The 24,031-nt window shown below is 54.1% G+C and overlaps 1 protein-coding gene across 3 annotated transcripts in view; it reads right to left on the bottom strand.

Moving 5' to 3' along the window:
- The window catches only part of LOC117642785 (hemicentin-1), a 205,769-nt gene that overhangs the window by 126,440 nt on the left and 55,298 nt on the right, over positions 1–24,031 (bottom strand). For all 3 annotated transcript variants that reach the window (XM_034381325.1, XM_034381326.1, XM_034381324.1), the window contains one exon: positions 13,892–13,969. The gene's annotated coding sequence lies outside the window, so the exon portion shown is untranslated. The remainder of the gene's footprint in view (positions 1–13,891; positions 13,970–24,031) is intronic.

The following is a 24,031-nucleotide window of genomic DNA, read 5'->3' as shown; positions in this document are numbered from 1 at the left end:
CATCGAGATTGGACGCAGTAGCCGCCCAAAGTCAGCAAAAAAATGCGTTTAGACATTTAATCGCTTTTTGGCCAACTTTGTGGGGCTACCGGTCCTAAACTAGCTGCGGTCAAGGCCTTCCCCAAGCGGGGCATGGAAAGGTAGGGTCTAAAGAATACCAGGGCGTTGAGGGAGGCCTTTGACCGCATCTAGATTGGACGCAGTGGCCGCTCAAAATGAGCGATATTTGATTTTCGACACTTTGACAGATTCCCCAAACCGTCACACTCGTCTCACTCGTCACGCTCATTACTCGTCACGCTCGTCACGCTCATCTTGCCCGCGTCGTCACGCAGTAACGAAGCAGCGTCACGTAACGAACGAGCGTGACGCCGTTATCGGCTGTCACGAACACACGGCACTGCCTCGGCGCTCGCAGCCAAGCGGCCGGACCGAGCTGGCGACACGACGGCAAAACAGCAATCGGAATTTCGGTGGCGAGCGTCGCGTGGGGCGGAGGGGGGGGGGGCAGTGTGGCAGCCAGCGGGCGCGCGGTGCGGCTGCGGCCTTTGCGTATAATTGATAGGAATCGCCTCCACCGTACACTCGCGCGTATAGTTCCCTTTTAAATCGGTCGCAACATTTAAGTACCACGTGTTCCTTTTCCAGTATCACTTGGTATTTTTCTACTTGACGGAGAGCAGCTGGCAGGATGGAACTTCAGAGACGGTGAAGACTGCTGCAAAACGAAACGGAAGCAGAGAGTGGCTCCATCTGCATCACTCCGACGCCATTCTTGATTAGAAGTGCCGACTTTTATTGCTAACTGCTGGACTGGCGCTGTTAGGCCGGACGGACCATCGTTGCTAGTGCCGCCCTCGTAAAATAAACGAACAGGCCGCCGCGGTCCCTGGGGAGGTCCCTAAAGGCGGGGTCATCTCGAGTCATCTGGTACCACGCCGCGCTCGTCCTCATAACACTGCGCGGCCAGTGTGGCGGTTTCCTTTTTCCGGCAGGCCGGCCACTGGGCCGCAGCACTGCGCAGCACGCACCCAAAGGCCCACGGCGCGGCCCACGGCCCCCCGGGCGGACCTACCCACTTGCCAGTCGCGTGTGACCCAGATAAACGCAGCGGGACGGGGGAGGAGCGAGGAGAGGAAAAGGAGGGGGGAGAAGCTTTGCTGCATCATCGCGCCCGGGCCCCTTGCTCCCCAGTCGCCCTCGTGACACACGTCATCAGGCAGAGTCATCGCCACCGAGTCTCCCTCGTCCAGAAGCCGGCCAGACTCACGCATTTTTGAAAAAAGTGGTTGGAAAAGTAGGATTTTGTTTAATTCTGGTTGATATAAAGTTCTGTTGAATCGTTAAGGGGTGCCTCCAGAATACCTTAAGGTGCTGGGGTCATAAAAAATGCACATTGGAACTCCCTCTGACAAGGTCTGAATAACGGAATATAAATGTCAGGTTTTGGTTTCGGCAGGTGTGGTGGCTGTGCCCCTGTCCGTGATCATAAAAAAAGATTTAAAATGTAATCTGAAATGGTTTAGGATTCGACGAGCGCGGTGGCCCTAATCGTTTAGGCGTGTCGACGCAGACAATGGGATACACTACTCACCGACCGGGCGGGGCTGGGGCGGGCCGTAGCAGGTGCGACGCACGCCGTGGCGAGGGAATGGTAAATCGCGCGGCATCCGTTCGTGCCAAAGACACGAAGGCTCCGCCGTGGCGCCGCCATGGCTCCGCCGAGGGGGACCACTTTACCTCCCTCGACTACCCACACCCCGCTTGTCAGTGTGCCGCTCTGTCTTGCCGTGCCCGTCTGTCCGCCCGCCCGCCTGTCTGTCTGTCTGTCGACCAGCCTTCAGCACGCAGATCTCTGCACCTGTACACCACAGCGCTCATCCAAAATGTTGCTTAGCTTGCATGTTCGTCCAACTACCCGCCGCGCCGCCGCCCCCCGATGGCTCTGTCTCGCTCTGTCTCGCTGCCACAACGCCGCTCTCTCTTTCTCCCCTCCCCTCCGGGCGCTTCTTCCTCCACCGCATAGTTTGGCGGAGTGGGACCGCACTGCGGTATTGACAGAGGTGTGCGCTCCTTGTCGTGCTCCCACCTTGTACAAACACATTGTGTTAATTGAGCCTCCTGCAAGACCAAGTTTAATTAGGGGACTTTGGAAAGAAAATACCGGAGCGTGGAGGCAGGACCAGGGGCACGGACCAGACCAAGGCAAGGACCAAGGCCAGGACCACGTCACGGACGGAGGCAAGGACCACGCCAATACCGAGACGAGGACCAAGGCCAGGAAGGGCCCCGACACTGCTCCCGAAACGTCGTCTCATTTTTGCGGGGCAGGTGGGCCCTGTTTTCAGGAGGCGGTTGTCTGTCGCGCTGCGGACGGGAAAGAAATTGAATTACCGAGAAGGAGTGTCGTTTGTCCAGGTGTTACGTCACACCGCCGGAGAATTCCTGAAAGAAAAAGTTTGCTCTTAGGTGGAGGAGGAGGGGGACGCACTGTATTTGAACGCGCGGGGGAATAATTAGCCCCTTTTCGTCCGACGACCCACCTGGCTGGGCAATCTAACCTCAACGGGACTCGGTGTCTGTCTCGGCCTGCATGGCATGCGGTCGCATCGTCCATCCGCGCGGTCCGTGCGGTCCGTGCCCGCCAACAGGTTGGGCCTGCATCGCGCTCTGCATGGAGTCACGGGCCAAATCGCCCCCCTTTTCCCCGATTTCTACCCGAATGCACGACCGACCGCGGCCGTGACGTCACGTGAAATACTTCCCGCAATCCAAACTTTCTGGCCGCGGCTCCTGCGTCTGCGGGCGCGCCCCTCCGTGTGTGTGTGTGTGTGTGTGTGTGTGGCTCCGGAACCGACCGCCGCCGCTGCTGCGGGCCGGAAAACGGAACAATAACGGTGGCGGGGCAACCGTTTTCGCCCGGCCGGCCCCTCGGCCGCCCCTGGGCCGGGCCTGGGCCCCCCGCAACAAGGCAAAGCAAGAGTTAAGCCCTTAATCAATACTTTGGCATTGCCGACCCCGCGAGCCATCATTTTCAGGCGCACAACAATTTATGACGGATTTCTAGAGCTGGGGGTGGGGGAATGGTTAAGGGGGACCCAGAGCGCGGCGTCTGCGTCGTCACAGGCGCAGCATTCTCCGTCTGCAGCGGCGGCGTGGCGGGCGCCGCACTGTAAAACAGACGGATGGCACTTGGCTTCCGGCCGGAAGAACAAAACACAAAAAAAGGACCTTCGAAAAAAAAAGCGAAACAAAAATATCAACAACACGACGCGCGCGAATGTTTCTGGACAGTTCCTTGGAAATGTACGCAGTTTATCTCAGTCGGATCGGGAAGGGACTGGCGGAGGACTGAGCGCGGCGAGCAGACGACTCAGCCCCTCTCACTTCCTCTCCCGTGCCGCCGCCCCCCGCCCCCGGAGCCCCTCTGGACCGGAAATAACATGCCAAGCGCTGAGCGCCGTCCGACCCACGGCCATGGATGGACAGCGTGAGGAAAGGGGGGGGGGGGCTCTATCTCCTCCCCGCACGATAGTGTCCGTCACAGGCCCCCCTTTCACTTTTAATCAAAACTGGCTGAGGCGTCACGCGACCGAATTCTGTTTTTTGACAGTGCATAATTTGCTTCCCTGATGGACGCCCCGTCCTAACGACCCGGCTGCGCCCTTTGTTTGCAACGCAAATGATATTCACTCGGCGGCGGGGCGGTGGTGGCGTAGAGGAAGGCGGGGGCCAGCGCCTGCAGTCGCCGCCGTGCAGGCCCGTCGCGCGCGCCCGTCCTGCGGGTGGCCTATCCGCCGGTGCGCGGGCGCTCGTCCATCACGCCATGTGCTGAGGCGGCGTGGCGCTCACTGGCGGGGAGGGAGAGGGGGGGGGGTGTCACCGACCCGGCGAAGCCTTCCCCAACACGTCCCGATACAGCGCGGGCTGCGGTATCGCACACGCGCCTGTGTCAATGGAGTCTGTGTCTGTGTATACCCTGCACTCACTGTGTCCCACCGTCGGGGTGGTACACCCTGCTGCTGTTCAAAGCTTTTACATTGGAATATGAAGAATCAAGTGAGACCCGTAATGGATTGAAAGTATCTCGTGGCGCGGCGCTCCGCGGAGGGCCGGGCTCCTCGCACCCTTTACCCGTTCCAGTTCCAGTTCGGCCGTGCCAGGGACCGACGCTGGTTTCGAACGAACGGTCTCAACTTGAGTCGAGCCGCCTTCACCCTCGCCTTCCCAGCCTGCCCATAAAACCCTTTCCTCCCGTCAAGATGCTCTCGCTGCGGTGTTGTGTCCCTTTGGCTACTCGGGTCACGTCGAGGATCTTCTTAGACGGGTCACCTCGGGGCGGGTGTTCACTTCCTGACAGCGCACCGTGCCACTCCCCCGACGGCCACGTTATTCTGCGAGGTTTCAACAACTTTGGCACAGCGCGCTCCATCCTTTTGTTTGGGGTGAGCTCTGCGCTCCGTGACCCAGTTGTCGATTGAAACTGTAAAAATGATCCACCCCTGCCAGCCAAACTCCGTGGCCGTGCACGAAAGCAAGCAGGTAGGGCCGTCCATTATGGATGACCTCTAAGTAAGCCTGAGAACAGCCGCCGTCTGTTGCTGCTTCCATTTTCCATCCCCTCCAGCGCTCCATTTCTTGACCCAGCTACCACCACCCCCCTTTCCCTTTCAAAACCACACCAAGCAAGAAGGCCGCCCCGTGCTTTCCAGTTTTCGGCTCTAATTTGCATATACTTAATAAAGAGAGCCGTGTCTGGCGCATAAAGTCGTGAAGGTGTCAACCTGAGCCCGCCGCAGCTTGCTCCCGTTTAGGCACCAACAAACAGACAAGTCACGTCATTTCATTTTATTTAAAAAAAAATGTGTTTACGAGGCTCGCGAAGAACAACAAGCAAAAACAATTTGAATGTACACATCGGTGTGAGTTGCGTGGACTGTTAGTGCATCTAGTTCGTAACTGTTCAACTATATTCAAATCCCTGATTAATTTTCCTTTATTGTTTTTTGCAGTGGAGCCTTGTTTCCATGGCAGGCACCAGATGCCATTGCAGCCCCGAAAACGGTATTCGATGGGCCCGCCGTTTCATTATGATTTCCGAGAGTGGGGGAGGGGGCACACGCGCTTCGCGCCATGGCGACGCTTGGCGCGGTTCCGTCCGACTGCCTCCTCCGACCGGGGTGGCTCGTGGGGCCAGCGACCCACTCGGCTAAAATGATGAGCACTTCACTCTGTCTCCTAAGCTGTCGATTGATTTGGAAATCGGATTCCTCGTCGGCCGGACGGGGCCGTTCGAAAGCGACGGCCTCGCGGCTAAATCCAGCGGCAGCGAAACGCAACAGGCGTCTTGATTGGGGTGGGACCGGCTGTGGACTTGTCTCGAGTGAAGGGTGTCTGTCTCTCTTCCACCCATGGGGCGTCCGGCATAGGTGCGAGAGAGATGGAACGATGGGACCGACAGTTTGGAGTCAGCACCGCCTGCGTGTGCTATGCCCCCCGGCCGTCCGCGGGGACTGCGGCCGGGATGTCCGTTCCGCCCACAGGGGTTGGGACGGACTGTCCAATTAGGCCACCAATCAGGGACGGGTAGGTCCGGGTACGCGGTGCGCGCTGTGCCTCCACCCCGGGTAGTACGTCCACGGCCAGTGCAAACAGGTGCCCCCCCAGGATGGCCTCTTCGAAGGCCCCGTCCCCGTCCCGCTGCTTCTAGTCCGTTCCAGTCGCCACCTGCTGCCTGCCCACAGGGACGGGGGCCTCGAAGGGACCGACCCACGGTGCACGCTGATGCCCGGGTAGAAAATGTGCTCCATCCATTCCGCCAGCGAGGTCCCCGTGGCGCCCACAGAAATAAAGCTCAGCGAGGCCAATGCATTCACAGCGGCTCAAAGCTGTCACCCAAATTGGGTCAAACTCTCACGCCAGAGACGCCACAATGTTTCCAGCCGTGTGTGTGTGTGTGACAGGCGTACGTGTGTCCTTGTGCGTGCGTGTCAGAGGGGCGGGTGGCAGAGCAAAAGGGGCGGGCAGGGCGCGGCGCCATATAGAGTGGTAATTGCAAAATAGACTGCGACCCAATTACTCTGAAAAGAGGAACAGTTCCATCCCGCCATAATATTGCGCGGCGGTACTGTTGCGGTTCGATATGGCATCGCTGCCTGGCGCGGCCCGCGGCCTCATCGCGCCAGCATCGCGCCCATCCGTTTCCCTGGCCACTTCATTAATTTCCCGGCCACACATGCACAGCCAGGCCGGCAGCCAGCCAACCAGGCAGCCTCCCTCGCAGCGCCAGGCCTCCCTGGCCTCAGGCCGCCTCAGGCTCCAGCCGGGCTGGGATATCCATTCCCACGATAGGCACTGCAGCGCCACGCTTTATTAGTTGCCTTCAGCGAGCCACTCCACCAGTTGGCAACGGATCGTCCGCGTACACTCTCCCTCTCTCTGTCTCCACCTGGAACATTATCACATTGACCGATCTCATCGCATCGGTAAAGCTGGAGAAAGGCCGAGACCTATCATTGTGAAATTTGTCAGCTATGCAGAACGTTCGTCCCTGTTCTCTGCGAAGAAGAGATTGAAAGGAACTGGAGTCACAATACGTGAAGATTTAACTAAAATGAGAATGGACCTACTGAAAACTGCTGTGTCACATTATTCAAACAATGCAGTGTGGACCATCGATGGAGTGATCCTGGTCAAGGTGAACAAGGACAGACCCTTCCGGGTCAGGAGTGACGGGGACCTCAACAAACTTATGAAGAACCACCCACCCAGTGAGCTACAACATTGATCTCTTATACACTGTTGCTGTTCATCTACTTTTCTCTCTCTGTTTACTTATGCTCATTTCCTTTTTAATATGTTGTGTTGTGTTTTACTTTTAGTTCTATTTTTTTATATTTCACTTTCATTGCTGTTCATCTATTTTTCTCTCTCCGTTTACTTATGTTCATTTTCTTTTCAATATGTTGTGTTGTGTTTTACTTTTAGTTCTATTTTTTATATTTCATTTTATTTTTATCTCCTACTAAGTACAAATGTTTTCTCTTACCTAGCTAGTAATAATATGCTGTTTTATTTTTATGTTTTGTATCTTTTCTTTATACTTAATGTGACTTTTTGCTCTCATTACTTTTAAATGTTTTCTTTTATTTAGCATGTAAGAATTGGCTGACTGATAGCTTCCCAACGTGCCATGCCTAATCTATGAGTGTGGGAAATGTCTTGATGTTGAGAGATTATGTTAAGAAAATCACTGCGGAACAACCAACTAAATTTAAAATTGTACATATAAATGCTCAATCGTTAAGAGATATTTCACATCAATCTGAATTTATTGATACCTTTTCTGACTGTGGCATTGATGTCATAGTGGTGTCTGAGACGTGGTTTAGAAATAATGAAAATGTACTTCAGCTTCCAGGTTACAAAATGTTTGGAGCCAATCGAATAGGAAGAAATGGAGGTGGAGTGGCTGTCTATGTAAAAACGTTATACTCTGTGAAAGTACTGTCTGTTTCAGAAGGAGATTACGAGAAGCCAGATTTTATTCTGCTTGACATTCTGGTGGGTACAAATAAAATTCTGCTGGCAGCTATGTACAGGAAGCCAAAGGGTGGTCACGTGAGTACTTTTATCGAGGAATTCTATAAATTCTCACCAGGATTCAAATACTCTTTTCTTTGTGGGGACCTCAATGCAGGTTTTGGCAGGGGAGGGGATGATGCTCTTGTAGTGCCTGAATTACTTAGTCTTTGTAACTTATATTGTGTTCCTCATCAGGCAACCTACCATGTTAATAATTGTGACTCTATTTTAGACGTTATTTGCAGTAACTGTCCTGACAAACTAGTCACGTGTGGACAAACCTCTGCTTCTGGTTTTTCTTCCCATGATATGATTAGTGCTGTTTTTGATCTGTCCACCCCACGTAATGTTAAGCAAGAGCTAACTTTTAGAAACTTTAGTAGGGTAAACGTGGAGGAACTGTTAAGTGATGTAGAGAACTCAGACTGGAGTCAAGTTTATACGGAGAGTAATATAGACGACAAAGTGGATAAATTTAATTGTATCTTCAACAAACTCATGGATGATCATGCACCTGTAAGTACTAAGACCATAAAGAAAAATTCTGCTCCATGGATGGATAACACAATTCGAGGTCTGATTAAACAGAGAAATAAGCTCAAAAAAATTCACAACAGAACCGACAGTCCGGATGACTTGGATAATTTTAAAAGGGCCCGAAATAGAGTGAAAAGAATGATTCGTAGTGCAAAGATGAAATACTTTTATGAGAAGTTTGAGAATGGAAGGGACTCCAAGTCGATCTGGAATACAATTAGATCTCTAAATGTAGGCAAGTCTAAAGATAAACACCCTGACCCAGTGGTGGGTGCATCTGATCTTAATAAACATTATGCCTCCGTATCATCTGTAAGAAACGAAGAGCTTATACGTGATACTGTATTGAAATATAAGATGAGAACAGGAAAAGATAAGTCGTCTGATATTATGGATAAATTCCATTTTAGGTATGTACTACCTGAGCAAATTGTTAAAGCTGTTTACTCTATAAAGTCAAAGGCTGTTGGGGTGGATGGTATCTCAGTATTGTTCATTAAAATGTGCTTACCAGCTTTGTTACCTGTACTTGATCATCTGTTCAATTTTAGCCTACAAAATGGTTTGTATCCTGATATATGGAAGAGGGCCAATATTATACCAATACCAAAGGTGAAAAATCCCAAAGAGAGTAAGGATTACAGGCCAGTCAGCATACTGTGCGTGCTGGGTAAGATTCTGGAAAAACTAGTGCACTCTCAAGTCACAGAGTTTTTGAATGATAAAAAGCTTTTTGCAGAAAACCAGTCTGGATTTAGAAAGGGTTTTAGTACTGTTACCGCACTGCTAAAAGTCACTGATGATATCAGAGAAGCCATTGACAAGAGACTTCTATCTTTATTGGTGTTGTTAGATCTAAGCAAAGCCTTTGACTGTGTCCATCATGAACTACTATGTACCAAACTGGAGTGCCTAGGTTTCTCAAAGTCCGCTATAAATTGGTTCCGGTCATATCTCACCATGCGCTGTCATAGAGTTGTCGTGGCATCAGATCAAATGTCTGACTGGGCTGAGATCACCACAGGGGTACCACAGGGCAGTGTGCTGGGACCATTGCTGTTCCTTATATATTTATTTGATCTCCCTACTGTTTTAAAGCATTGTAAATACGTGATGTATGCTGATGACATACAGCTATATATTCACTTTCCTTTGAATGCCTTGGATGATAACTTGAACTATCTAAGAAGCGATATGGTGAATATAATAGATTATTGTGAAAAGCATAATTTATTGCTAAATGTATCAAAGACTCAATCCATTATATTAGGATCCCAAAGATTTCTAAATATTTTATCCAGGATGACTGTTACAGAGCTGATTGTCAATGACTGTGTCATTCCATATAAGAGTACTGTTAATAATCTAGGAGTGTTGTTCGATGGATCACTGAGCTGGACCGACCAATGCACTTTGTTAATACAGAAAATATTAGGAACTTTAGCACAGCTGAGGCGGTCGTTCTCTTTTATACCTCCAAATATTAGGAAAATGCTGATCATGACCCTGGTGATGCCTCATCTTGACTATGCCTCTGCACTTTTTACTGATATTACTGACTGTAATAATGCTAGACTGCAAAGAGTGCAAAATGCATGTGTGCGTTTCATAACTGGAGCCTCCAGATTTGAGCACATTACACCCTATTATGACAAGTTACAGTTTCTAAAAATCGAAAATAGAAGGGCTTTGGCTGTTGCTCTGATGGTCTTTAAAATTATTAAGTCAGAAACCCCAGCATACTTATTTGAGAAATACAAATTTATATCTACAAGTAATAGATGCTCCACTAGGTCAAGCAAGTTACAGTTACAAATACCTATTCACAGAACAGAAAAATATCATAATTCATTTCTCCTACAGTCTAGCAAAATGTGGAACGACCTCCACCTTTATGAGCACCTGGGCAGATCTGTTAACTTTGTGAAAAATCTCGTTGAAAAGAGCTTATCCTCCTTATGACCTCATGCGACCATGTCTGTTGTGATGTGATTCTTGTTCATAATGTAACCAAATAGACAAAATATTTTTTATACAAGCTAATTACGTTGTTCCTTTAGTTTATAAGTGATTACGATCGTTTCTTTTAAAACCAAATTAGAGTACAAACTATTTTTGTATAATTAATTATGTTGTTCCATTAGTTTAAGGTGTCCTTTGCGACAAGCATATAAGTGTTTATCTCTATTTTTCGTTTATAACTATTTTTATCATGAATTTGTAATTATTGATTTGGAGGGCGGGCTTGCATGCCAGTGGCACTCTTAAGTGCTTGTTTGTAAGTCCTTAACAATAAATCAAATCAAATCAAAATCAAATCTCTCTTTCGCAAACGTTTGCTGGACCCGTAAGAAGCGACATGGATGTAGGCCTAGCGGTAGGCAATTTTTCACAATGAGTAGACAGTAAAATTCACGTATCACATAAAAATGGTAACGATTGGAAATTCCGTGGCTGATTTCTGCTCCCCTGAGCACTTGTGCACTGCACGCCCCCCCACGTAGCGTGTAGGGCGAGCCGGCTGCGGTGGCAGCACTCGCCCACCGACAGCCAATCAGGCTCGTGAGTTATGTCGCCCCAGCAGCAGCCTGCAGCACAGCCCCGCCCACGACCACGCACCTGCATACACTAGCCAAGCCGCCTCAAAACGGTGACGAGGAGCCGTGCCACGTGTGTGTGTGTGTGTGTGTGTGTGTGTGACGCCTGGTGTCAGAGCCAAGAGAATAATATCCCCAGAAGGTGCATTGCAGCGCCGACGCATAAACGCTCCACACGCAACAAACTAATTCAGTCGTCACTTTCTCTCCACACACACACACACACACACACACACACACAATTACGTCATCATTTTAATGGTAAAGTCGCGTTCCGCCTCTCCCATGCTTCACGCCACCTAGCTTTTTTTTTGGACAGTTTCCGTCGTTTCACTCTCAATATTTAAACACGGGACTAATCACGAAGCCGTACGGAAGAAGAAGAAGAAGAAGAAGAAGAAGAAGAAGAAGAAGAAGAAGAAAAAGAAGAAGAAGAAGAAGAAGAAGAAGAAGAGGGGACGGAGGAGGAGGGAGAGAAGGTCCGATTGTCATCCATCTTGTCACGGGATTACGGGTCGACAGTGCGCACACGATACACCAATCACACGCGAGTGCTGAACCTGGAATTAATAAGGGGGTCGGCCATAAATTTGCGCGGGGCCATGCATGTATGTATACGCGCGATTCGGTGTATAACATTCGCTGTCCGCGGCACGCCTCGTAATTCAAGTAAGTGCATCGTCGTGCGGCCGGGCCGGGCAGGCCGGGCTGCGCTGCGTGCCGCGCTGGCCTCGTCCCCGGGAACACGAACGGCGCGGCGAGTTTAAATTGTAAGTGGGGAACGGCGGCAGAGAAAAATAAAATTCGTTTGGAATCCAAGTTTTCGCGCGGGGTAAATAGCTCGACGTGTTTTCAGTCTCTGATCTGTTACCGGTTTTCGACTTCGGCGCCGCTGTCCTTCGCGTCGCCGTCCTTCACCTGCGTCCGGTTCGACGGGCCAATGGGACCGGACGTCCGGGTGCAAGCGCTGTCAGACCCCCTCCCCTTCCCCGCGTCGCTAAACGCACTCCCTCGACGCGTCCTTTTTCTTCCGTTCGGTCGTCTCGGGATGCAAATGCGATTCTGACTGAATCCGCGCTGTAGTACACAAGCAGCAAACAGCGCTGCCACCGCCGTCGAGCCGAAGGCACGGTGCCGCGCTGTGTTTCATCATCGTCCCGGCCAAAGCCGCGATGCATTTTTCACGCGGCCCTCGTAATAGTGTCGCCCGAACACGGCGGCAAAATCCCCGCCCGGAAACGGGAGGGCGTCGCCAGGGCTCCCCTCGACGCGCCGCCACGCCCGGCCACGCCCGTGATACGTGTCGGATATTTGATCCATCAGAAGCCGTCCTGTCGGGGCCGCGCGGACGGCGACGACTTTGGGGCGGGCTGGAAAAGGGGAGGGGGGCATTAAGATGCCAGTAGATTGGCCGGTGCGCTTTAGACAGACACCCCCGCCCCTCCGGTCCGTCGGTCCTTCGGTCCTTCGGTCACACCCACGGCCCTGCCGGTCTTGACCTGACAGGGAATAGAGGGTGACAGGCCGGCAGTGCGGGGGGCTTGACCGGCCTATGCGTGTGGACCGTCCAGGCTGACGGGCCATTACACACCCACGCACACACACCCCCACACACACGCGCGCACGCACACACAATATCTCGACGCAAGAAGGGTTGCACGTATTGCTTCGTGTCACACTGTGAATTGACCCCCACGCCCGCGGTTCTGGTCGAGGAAAAACGGCTTTGGCCGTTTACCAGCGGCCAATTATGTCGGTTTGATCTGGTTTGATGTTACTGCAGCACGCCACCAACCCTACAGGCAAAAAAAAGGAAACACGAGACTGGTGTGATCATTGCAATGTGGCCTTCTGCTATTCACGGAGGCTCCTACAAAAAAAAAGTCCAATGACATTTTGAGTGTGCAAGGGAAACGATTTGTTACGCACGACATATCAGCGACGACAGAGGGGAGCGAACCTGGACTCCGTGCGCTATACTTGTCTGCCTGCGACTGCGACGGTGCTTCCCGTTTTTCCGGGTGCGTTTTCGCTGACGGCTGGCGAAAAGTGGGTGCAGTGTGCACCGCGCATGGTCGGGCGTGCCTGTCGTGCAGCCGTCAGCCCGCCGGCCAGACCGCGCTCCGTCGGGCGAGCAAACAGGCGTCGCTATGCGGGCGTGGCCCTATTTGCGTGGGAGGCGATGACACTTGCAACCCACCGGGCGCAGTCAGCGCGGCAGTCGCAGAGTGTGGCGGCATCGCCAGTACCATTGCAACGCACACACGCACGCACAGCGGGCCAGAAGGCCAGTTCGGGCACGTATTTTGGGCACGAGAGACTTGCCGCGACCAGCTGACTCAGAACAATCCTAACTATTCCAGGTTTGAACGCCGAAATCATCGCAAATGAAAGAATTTTGCCCCTTGACCGGTGCCCGAACAAAGGCCGGTTCCGGCAGCGAGGCCGCAACGTCTAATCCGTTCTCGATCACAAGACAATTTCCCGCCCCAGTGAGCAAAGGCGCCGATAAAGGAAAACAAAGTGCATTATTCGGGAGCGGGCTACAAAACTTGGCCAGGCGATGCAATAGAAAGACCGCTGCACCGAAACTTCGGCTCGTATATACTGTTGTGCGCCGTTCTCACCGGCCCAGTGGCTCAGCTCGGTCTTTGTACCGAAGCAGAGTGAGGTCCGCAACCGTGCTGGAGGTGACAAAGACACTGGTTGAGGACACAAAAAAAAATTACTTTTGAGCAAAAAAAGATTTGTGCAAACTTATTTTAAACTTTACACGAATTTCCAGGACTTTAACAATTACAAAGAAAGAAAAGGTTCACTTACTGAGCCGTTATAAAACAGCAATACTCATTTCGGGGCCATGGGCTGTGTTTTGTGCAGCTGCATTGTCATTGCGGTCTGGCTGGCTAATGAGGCATGGGGCCATGGAGCTACTGCAGCCGACCACAGCGCCGGCCGCAGTGCACATGGCAAAAGCAGGCCGAAAAGGCCAGCCGGCAGCTGTCTGCGGCTTGGCCGCTTCCGCCACGGCCTTGCAGGGCGTGCCTGACGGGTGGGACGAGACCCGACTCAACCGCCAGCCGCATAGGACAGGATTCTCTCGAACATTTTAGCAACTTGTTTGCCTTCGCGACGCATTTTCTATGGCGTTCGTTGGGTATAGTCTGACTCACCTTTTTGAGCTGGAGCTGGCTGATCAACACGCCGTCCGAAAATGACCGCTACACTTCTTCTCCATCTTGCCCAGCAACCTGGAATCAAAACCAATATTTAATTGATAATCTTCGGAAGGTCCCATAAACCAATTTTGAGTGGAATTTTCACTATGTTCGTCAAATTCATTCAGAACTGGCATTTTTATGCGAGAGTGCCCAATTCCACTGCTCACGTCCGCAATCACCTCGCACGTGTGCAAATCTCACGCCTTTATGACAAATTCATCGGTGTAAAACGGATAACCAATGGCGCGTATCAACAAGGCTGGCGCTCTCCCCCTGCTTGTGTTTGTATGTCTGAGCGGGGCATCCCCGCGAGGCCCCACGAGAAAGTGTCGGGGGAGGGGTTTGTGTTTACCGAGGGGGTTGAATATATACCCACGCCAACCACGCGTGTTTGACTCGCAAAGCGCTCCGAAGGATTCTCCAAATTGGTGGAAGCGACGTGGCTACGTATCTTGAGCCGATGTGCCGGTACAGCAGAATCGACAGTATTCCCGCACAACATCTGCCTACCTCTCGCAGTCTCATTCTCCAAATCCGCCCCTTCCGATCTCCAACACAAACCCCCCCAACCCGTCAGTCCCGTGAAGGCGGTGTCAAGGTCACCCTGCTCGGCACTGCAGTAAAACAAAACGATCCAAATTTATGTCGGGCCCCAAAGAAGTCCTTGCAATCGTTTAGCTGCATGGGTGTGGAGGGCGCGGGTAGTGCCCCCTGCTGCTATAGCAACGCACTTGGGGCAGGTCGCCTACTCAGCAACGGGGCAGGCGTGCTTTCCATAGTAACCAGCCAGCCGACAAGCAAGGTTATGGGAAAAAATGTTTTGCTTTGCTTTTCTTTTTATTGATGTGCATTTCATTGTTGATACACGTGCATAGTGAAGGGTTTTAAAAATAGTTCACCTTACCCCAGACGGCGCAAGTGTCTGTATTTCGTCTTCTTTTGATCTCATCCAGCCAAAACAAGACGAGCAAGTCAGCATCGAAATTAATAAATTAAATACCCTCTATACCCTCTCCAATGTTGGTTTTGACGAGATGGAACCCGGTCCACCTGAGTGGGAAAAATCTCTGCACACGGACGACTGGGCGGTCATTTTCTTCGGCGTTCGGGGCAAAAGCACACATTGAGGTGGAGCGAGCGCGCTGTGGCGGCAAACAAATAAAAAAGATAAACAAAGCGGTGTCGGCGCCCTCTGGCCCTGCGGGTGCCATTCAGCCTCGCGGCGCTTCCTCTTCTGCCTCAAATATTGAAGCGCCCCGTTCAATCCGGCCTGGTTTTCCGGCTCGCTTTCATGTGTGCGGGTGTGGCGTGTGTGAGGGCAGAGGGCGGGGGAAGGGTTCCATGAGCGCGTCGCTAGCCGCGACACTTTTGAACACCCCCGGGGTGAAAACACGAACCCTCTCTTGCTGACTGTGCTGACCAAGCGCACCAACGGCCAACGGGTGCGATAGCTTTTGCTGCTCTTCTTCTTTCTCTGTTTTCGAAACAACGCCACCGAGCTCAGTATCGCTGTTTGGATCTACTCAGTTCATATCATTCCCACGAGAAAGACTGCAAGCGGTGGGTTCGTGAGCCACGTCTGTTTGCCGGCCTTCGACGTGCCTTCCTTGCAGCCCCCTCCCCCTCCCCCCAATCAAGCCCCGTCGCCTCCCGGGTGCAACGTCCCAGACAACGACCAGGCGGCGGGGTCAGGCGCCCGCAAATCTGGGAAATCTAATGCGGACGGGGAAAGGAATTTAATGAATTGAAACCAGCTGACCGGCAAGTGCCGGGGCAGGGCGGGCAGGGCCCTGCAGCAGGGGTAGGGGGCCGTCGGCGGCCTTGGGTGGCCCAGCCGGCCCTCCGCAGTGGAAGGGGTCTGCGTGTGGGGCTTATCACGGAATGCTAAACAGGCGGTTGGATGTTGGAAATAAAAGGGCCCAGCGACCGATCACGAATGCTACCCCGTGATACGCCACTCCCCGCCACGCCACGCCAGCGCCGCCAGCCGCTCCCCGCCCGTTCCGAGCCCCTCCAGTCACGCGTACCCGAACCGGTACCAACCGCGCCCTATCTGTTGGCGGCAACACCAACAAAGTAAAAACTCACAAAGAGGCCTGCCGCGAGTTTCACCTTGCAGTATGTTTTACGACTGCCTTATTTGGCTGAGGTCAGGGCGAAGGCGGCCGATCGTGTAAACCTCTTTAGCATGGAAATGCGTGGAGTGCATTCGGCGCGCCCTTGTTACATACTTTGTTCCGGGGCACACATGCAGCGGGGTCAGTCCCGTCGCTTTCTCTGGAATCAGCGAGGAAGGCGTCCTTGGCTGGCCAGCCGCGTCGCGTGTGTGCCTCCACATCCAATCAATGGCAGCACGGCCGAGGCGCCAGTGCGTAGCTTACAGTGGCGAGGTCGAAGGGCACTGCGAGTCGCCCTCGCGGACGGCTGGAGTCGTAGCAGGCCTCGCGAGCTCCCTCCCGCACCGGTTACTCTCCCTCTCTCTCTCAGCCACACACAAACGGGTGCACAGTCACGAAGAGAAAAGGAGCCGTGGTCGTTGGAAGGTTTTTATCCATCCGCGGAGAGGGGTGTTTGTATTGTTAGACGAACCAATCTTACAAATACAAGACAGGGGCCGATATACTTCCATTTATTCCCCTCCTCGGATAACCACCCCCATCCTCCCATCCCCCCCTCTCTCTCTCTCTCTCTCTCTCTCTCACACACACACACACACCTGCGCCTAGCCTCCCCGGTATGAAAGAGCACGCACGTGGAAATATTTATCCTCCCCGGCAGATTTCTTCTTTCTCCGGCTTCGATATTTTTTGGTCCCGTTCTTCCCTTCCCTTCGGCCCTTCCCCTTGGCATGCGAAAACATACTGTTGGTAAGATGGAGGCGCGGGTGGCGAGGCGGCGAGGCGGCCCGGGATACAACGCGAGCCGCGGACGGGGCCAGATAGGCTCGCAAAAGTTTATGCGGCGTGGAGAGTGGCCCACCCGCCCCGCCCCGCCCCGCCGAGACGCACGGGATGATGGGTATAACCTAGCGGGGGATATAATGTCGGAATCTGGCCCACTACGTCGACTACGACCCCTAATGCCAACTTTTCATTGCGTGTGACGTTATGTTGGCTCCGCGGTGGCTTCTGGGATGGCGGTGCTGTATCGTGCGCCGGGGCGTACGCGCGGTGCCGGTGGGGCGCGGCGGGGCGCGGTAGGGTGCGGTGGGGCGTGGTGGGGCGTGGTGGGGCGTGCGGCGGTGGTATGGGCCCCGTTTGTATGCGTCATGACGACTTCTCTCTTCGCATGTGATTTGGCGTGCAGCGGGGCCATTCGGCGAAACGATGGGAAATGGAGGTTAGTGGCCGAAGGCAGTCGAAGGCTCAACTCTCGCCGTTCATTGGCAAAAAAGGGGGGCCATGGAAAAGGGGAAAAATAAATAAGGGCGAGCCAATTCTTCCACTTGAAGTGTAGTTCGGGAAGCTTCACCCCGCTTCGCCCGCCGGCTGCCAACGTCGGCGTTTCCCGCACCCTTTCCAGTGCAGGCCACGAGGTGTTCTGTAATCACTCGGATCATACACTGCTCCTTCTTCTCACTCTCGTGACTCCGCTGATGGCTCACAGGTCGGGAGAAGAACCCTTCATAGCAGCAATGAATCTCATTGTTTGTCGAGACGAACGGCGATGTTCTCCTCTTTCTTAAACCCACTTTTCCTCTGCAGCCTTGCGGCACCGAGGTTATGGCTCCAGAAGAACACTATAGTTGCTTTTCCGCAGGGACATTTGGCACCACACTGGCCTAAAAGTGGAGCAGCCCGTCTAAAAAAAATGTCAATGTCACGAGGCATCAGCCCTTGGGGCTCCTTTAACACACACTGAGGCACGGCAAGGGAGGAGAGTACTTACAGAAAAAGGGGAGAGAGAGAGAGAGCGAGAGAGAGAGATCCGTGGAGGCGGAGGAAAGAAAGGGCGCAGGTAAGTAGCCCAATGCGCCCTGACCTATTCCGTCCCGCAGCGCTGCGGGCAAGGAGGGCGGCACGCTCATCTCGCTCGCAACAACAACAGCAAGAGCGAGCGGAAAAGTGTAAACAACGACAGAAAACTTCAAAGGAAAGAAAAGCCGGGATAAGCTCGCCAGCACCGGGCGCCTTTGCTCTGGCACCGTTTATTTGTCGAACGAGGAAATTTGGTCGCAAGGTCCCTGCGGTGATGAGTGGGTTGGGAAGTCCCCGACAACGGCCCGGCAAGACAAAGAGAGGTGCGTCAGAGGGAGAAAAAAATCCATGAGGTGAGAAGGAAGGACTTTTTCATGGAGTAGTCATTCCAAAGTTCAAATACATCATTCTGCCTCCCTAGTTACAACTTTCATGTTGATAATGAAACTGTATTTTCAATTTTAAAACATTATAAATGTGTTAAAGCTCTAGAATTTCATCATTTTTGGTGCCAAATTTCAGCAATTCGTTTCAATGCGTTGCAGACAGTGTACTGTACTGCCGGGCAGGAAAAAATGATTCAATGTCGGGAAGTAAGTCGGCAGGAAGGAAGGGAGGGAGCTTAAGACAGAGGAAGGTCGCCCCGCTATCTAGATCTCACACCCACGATACGGCCAACGTAGAGGCACCTCCGCCCCCGCGGCAGGCTGGTTTCCGAGACGCGCGTCCTGTTCGTCTGTCTCTCTCGCACTGACGGGGCGGCGAGTGCGAGAGAGAGAGAGGGGAAGAGCCCGTAGGTGAGACGGCGAGGCTAGCCACTCGGTACTTGTTGCGACACCGCATGGCTTGGTGCGGCGCGGCGCGGCGCCATGGGGTGGAAACGCTTCATGATTAAAACAGCCGCGGGGGAAATGGCGCGCAGAGATTAACAGCGCCGAATAAAAAGAGAGAGGCCACACGAGCGAAAGCATCGACGCGGGGACGCACTATTAATCATCAAAAGTTTGGACGAAAGGGATGGATTAAAAAGTTGAGAACTTTTCGACGGATCCCATCCCGATGACAACAAATGGTGAAAGGCGGTCATTGCGACCGCTCTACGACCACACTCTCACCTCCATTGGGGGAGTATTTGGATCTCCTCTCCTGAGGAGCCCTATTTAGTAACCGACCCCTTTTTTATCGCGTAGTTGTACCCGAACGACTTTTGCCAGTGTGCTTGCGAAGAGAAACAACGAAATCATGTGTGGACTTAATAAATGAGCGTCTGCGGCAGAATGGAGCGACACGGGTCAGGGCGGACAAAAGACAAACATCCTAGACAATGGCTGGGGCGGCCCGTGAGAAACCGGCACAACAGAGCGCCGAAAACAGTGCGCGCGAGCGGGGAGTGTTTATGAATGTAAGAATGAATGAGGAGGTACTCTTGGCAAACAAGCAACGCTTTGCTCTTCGCAGAGTAGTCATTGGATCGCCGTAAATGGCTCGCGTTGCTGAAAAAAAGGGCGTCTCGGACAGCCTTGACTTTCCCCTCCGCGTCCAGCAGGGAAACTAGAGAACCAGTTTTGCTAGTAATCCGTGCCCTTGCCTTGCACGGCGTCCGCAGGCGCAATCTCTTTGGCAATCTTGTTACGTACCGCTTAGGGAAGGACAAAAGGCCTTTCTTTGCCTCGGTAATCCCGCTTGGATATCTCATCACCAAACGTCCTTGGTGCCGCCTTGCCTCGGCCGTCCTCGGCCCCTGTACCCTCAGGTACGAGCAGCGCGGCGCGGAGCGGCGCGGAGCAGCGACCCTCAAAGGGAACATCTTGGAAAGGGCCGGCTGACTTTGCGAGCTCGGATACCACAGCAAAATAACATGTACCGTCACTTGGAAAATGCGGAGTGGCGAGGCCGATTTCCTTCGGGCTGTGCAGACACACGAAAAGCGCGTGATTGAGGCGTTTGCCAAAAAGCGTTCATGCTTTCTCATCTCTTATCGGAAACATTTGTTGTCACGGGGGAGGGGGGGGGAGGAGGTTGGCGAGGTCGTGAGCGTTCGGCACTCGCGATGCCTTTGTGTTTTGCGCTTTCGCGTTTTTGCGAGAGCCAAGACATTCGGCCTTACAATGAGCATCCAGCCCAAAATCCTCCAGCGAGCAATTTTCTGCGAAATGCCTGGAGTGAGCCTGTCCTTGAGCCGAGCGTCGATACGGAATGGGCCGATTGCGAATAATTTGAATTACCCGGCCAGGTGGCGGGAATAAGAAGAAGCCGCCGAATGCTCCCGGCAAAGTTCCTTCCCTCCCGGAAGCAGAAGAGTTATTCACAATGATAAGGTGGGCGCGTCGGTGTGCCGCTGTGCCCCCTTCCGCCGATTCGGCCCCAGACCCAGCAGCCAGCCTCCCCGAGGCAAACACGGGGGGACCGGCACGCCCGGCACACCGCGGCTCCGGGGCAGTGGGGACCGCCTCCCCGGCCCCTCGGCCCTGGGCCCCCGGCCCTCGGCTCGGCGCAATAAAGTCCGGGTTACGAAAAGTTACCAGTGGGAAACTTCTTCCTCCCCCCACCCTGCCCGCCTCCTGGTCATTTCCGGCGCACGTCCTTACGGTAACTCGGCGTAATTGGCGGGGATCGATCCGCGTCATTCTTTCTGTTGTTCTCCTCGCCACTTTTCGCTGCCCGGCATCGCAGAGACAAGTGTAGTAAAGGAGGAGGCGCGGGCGGTCAGCAAATGACTCGCACTCCAGTGATTTAACAAAACCGATTACATCTCAAACAACTTCCTTTACGTACTGCGAGGCAGCCATTTCCGTTTAAACTCCAGAAGGTTCTTCGTAGCATTGTGTCTGTGAACCTATCGGTACCAGCGCCCTGAGCTGGGGACTCAAGCCCTGTGACGAGCTCAAAGCGCCCAGAGTGTCCACCCAAAGGCGTCCGGCGTGGCGCTGCTGCCGGCGCTGCGTGTCTCGGATCGCGACCCGGTCGTCATTCCGGGAAGTGCGAAGACCGCCCGGGAGCCGTTTGGGCCGGGAGGACCGGGCGGACCGGGCGGAGCGACCGGCTGGGGCCGCAGGGGCCGCCCGAGGACCGCAACGGGTCACAAACACACGCGCCCCGCTCGTGCCCCACGGGGCCCCACGCCGTAATCACGACCTGATGTGAGTGCTCCGGGATGGGCGGGGCGGGGTGGGGTGCCGGGGCCCTCGCGGCCGTGAGTTGCACGTAAAACCTTTTTCTTCGGTCTCCCTTGACGCATCCCTCCGCCAGCCCGGCCCAAGGCCCGCCAGGCCGGCCACTCCGACACCGCCCCACCGCTCTAATAGCCCCTTCCCGGAGTTGTTACTTCCGCCCGGTCCAGTGGCTTATTCGGCCGGCCAGGTGGGCCTGGCAGTGGGCCTGCCAGTGGCGACGCATGCCGCAGTCGGGTCACGCAGCAGCCCCAATATCCAGGGGACGGATGATTGTGCGGTAGAAGCTTCGAGCCAAGTTCACCGCCGAGTTCGAGGCATTTCAACACACACAGGCGTCTTCAACTCGACTTCCACTTCGACCTTCGCAAAAGTGTGTATTTTTGCCAAGTCCTCTGCCATCCCCCTTAACCCGCGACGGTGGTTGTATCGGAGGGGTCAACGGCGTCAGAGTGCAGAAACGCCGCTGGCTCCGCAATAACAAGACCAAAACCATACGATAAGCAACGATCGAAGGCGCGGGGGCCACGCCAGGCTGGCTCGGATTGGGCAACAAAACGGGGGCCGCAGTAAAGTCGATGGCAGTCTGTCTTCGTGGCAGAACACCATAAAGCAGAAGGATATTTTGTTCTGCACCTGAGGCCATCACCCGCTGAGGTGGCTCCGACGTACGTGAGATCAACGGCCCGCCTGGCCGGGCCCCACGGCTAAGGCCGCCAGAGGGCCGAAGCTTCAACGGCCCGACGCCAAAGACCCGACAGCCCGACGGCCAAGCCCACGGCCTCCGAGCCCGGCAAAGGGCGGCGTCCCTTCCTCAAGGTGGCTTCGTATTGCTGAAAGTGCCGTGGACGAAATTGGGTCCACTCGGCACCCAGCTATTTTCATTGGAATCGTCAGGACGCGTCATATTGAGCCCCGCCGGCTGCTTGGAGTGACTGGTCACGGACACCGGGCGCCCCCTCCCCCTTTATCTCTTTATTTTTCCCTCCTCTTTTTCTCCCCGTAGGCCGTGGGCGTGGGTTGCCGGGCGCTATGCAGGGCGCGAAAATGGGATTCACAGGCGAATGTGAGGCGGCGGCCCGTTAGTCCGTTTTCCCGCGGTAATCTGAGACCGCGCCTCGGCCCGCCGACGCACGCCGCGTTCCGCGGCGTTGAACGAGAAGGACGTTGTTGTCGAGGCGGGCAATTTTCTTTATCCGCTAGTTTCTACAATATCGGCAGTGCAGCGGCGTCACGCAATCGCCCCACCCCGATACACTGTGAAACTCTCGAGTCGCTGGAAGAACCTCGGAGGCCTCTGATTAGCACGGACCTGATCCGGCGCGCGGCGCTGCTCTGTAAAACGGGATTCTCCCTCCTGTAGTTCATGGCCCTTTCCTCTGGGCGTTCCAGCTTCCCTCCCAGAGCTCGGCCACCCCCTCGGCCGCCCCCCCCCCCTCCTGACCGTCCTGACCGGCGCCAAGAGTTATGAGTCGCGTCCCGGAGGTGTACTACAGCAGCAAGGGTGTCGGAGTCGAGGCCCTCGGGCTGTTTAAAAATTAAAGGGTTCCGCTGCGCACAGTGTACTACCGGCCGGGCAGCAGCGCGACGACGCGTCGAACACCGAAAAAAAGGAAATAAAGAAACAAGAAAAGGAATGAAATTGGCGGCCTTGGCCAATCTGCGAATAACAGCGCGCTTCGTCTGAGGGCGGACTGGGCCTCATCGGCCTTGGACGTGCCACCTCGGGCCGCGCGAAGGAGGGACCGGCCAACAACACCCCACGGCCAGCGCGCTGCAGCGCCGGGACGAGCACTAGCAGTGGCGTGTCCTAGGGTGATGACGCACTACCCCCGGTACAAGGGGGAGAAGGGCACCTCACCTGACAGCCCCGCCACTCGTCTTGTTTCGAGACTTTAGCGTGGAGTGGTGGAGGCGAGGCGAGAGCCCACCCGGCCGGCAGCGCCCCACTCTCCTAGTCCTTTTCATCTAATTGCACCCTGTTATGGAATATACGGCTTGCTGGGCCGGCCGGAGATAGCGGAGCGTGGAGGCACCGGCGGAGTCTGGAGGAAAACACTACAGGTTAGGCCAGTGGTTCTCAACCTTAGGGTCGCGACCCCAAGGGGGTCGCGAAAAAATTTTAAGGGGTCGCGGCGAGGTAGCTGCGGTCGTGTTTTGGGCCGATTTTAAGCAGCCACTGCGTCTGATCCGAGGCGGGCATTTTGCTCCCTCAACCGGCAATTGGTCTTTGAACCTTCCTTTAGCATGCCTTTGTTACGGAGTGTGATTATCAGTCTTAGTTTGGGAGCAGTATTGTCTCAAAGTTTACCAAAACGGTCAGAAATGTCTTTGAAAAATCGTGTTTTGGGCCTATTTTAAGCAGCCACTGCGTCTGACCCGAGGCGGTATTTCGTCCTCCTTCAACGGGCAATTGGTCTTTGGACCTTCTTTTAGCATGCCTTTGTTACGGAGTGTGATTATCAGTCTTAGTTTGGGAGCAGTATTGTCTCAAAGTTGGCCGAAACGCTCAGAAATGTCTTTGAAAAATCGTTGTGCCTGTTTTGGTCAACTTTGAGACAATACTGCTCCTAAACTAAGACTGATAATCGCTTTCCGTAACAGAGGCATGCTAAAGGAAGGTCCAAAAAACAATTGCCCGTTGAGGGAGCAAAATGCCCGCCTCGGATCAGACGCAGTGGCTGCTTAAAATCGACCCAAAACATGATTTTTTAAGACATTTCTGAGCGTTTTGGCCAACTTTGAGACAATACTGCTCCCAAACTAAGACTGATAATCGCACTCCGTAACAGAGGCATGCTAAAGGAAGGTCCAAAGACCAATTGCCCGTTGAGGGAGCAAAATGCCCGCCTCGGATCAGACGCAGTGGCATGCTAAAGGAGGGGTCCCGTGGGGTCGCGAAACTTTTCCTGGGGGTCGCGGAAATTTTTGGCTACAAATTTGGGGTCGCGAGCCGAGAAAGGTTGAGAACCGCTGGGTTAGGCGGTACCTCGCTTGGCTGCCGC

The sequence above is a fragment of the Thrips palmi genome, unplaced genomic scaffold (assembly GCF_012932325.1).
Source record: "Thrips palmi isolate BJ-2018 unplaced genomic scaffold, TpBJ-2018v1 HiC_scaffold_16, whole genome shotgun sequence".
Classification (NCBI taxonomy): domain Eukaryota; kingdom Metazoa; phylum Arthropoda; class Insecta; order Thysanoptera; family Thripidae; genus Thrips; species Thrips palmi.
This window is presented reverse-complemented; position numbering and strand designations above follow the sequence as displayed.